This window comes from Cariama cristata, unplaced genomic scaffold (assembly GCF_000690535.1).
Source record: "Cariama cristata isolate BGI_N322 unplaced genomic scaffold, ASM69053v1 scaffold20847, whole genome shotgun sequence".
In the NCBI taxonomy this organism is placed as follows: domain Eukaryota; kingdom Metazoa; phylum Chordata; class Aves; order Cariamiformes; family Cariamidae; genus Cariama; species Cariama cristata.
In genome coordinates, this window is record NW_009626358.1 from 49,998 (window position 1) to 50,227 (window position 230).

Genomic DNA, 230 nt, shown 5'->3' on the forward strand with positions numbered 1-230 from the left:
GCCTGCTGAAGTAGTTCATCTTTCACCCACCATATCCAGCTTTGCTAGGCAACTACCAACATCTTAAAAAACCCCACATTTCTTAGAATAGCTTCTAAGAGAGCATGTAAGCAAACTCTGAGGGGAGTTCTCCCGTAACCAGCAACTTCAAAAACAAAAGCTGACCTTTTTGTTATTTATTCAAAAAACACAACCCGCTTCTCGAGCAATACTCAACAACTTATATCGCA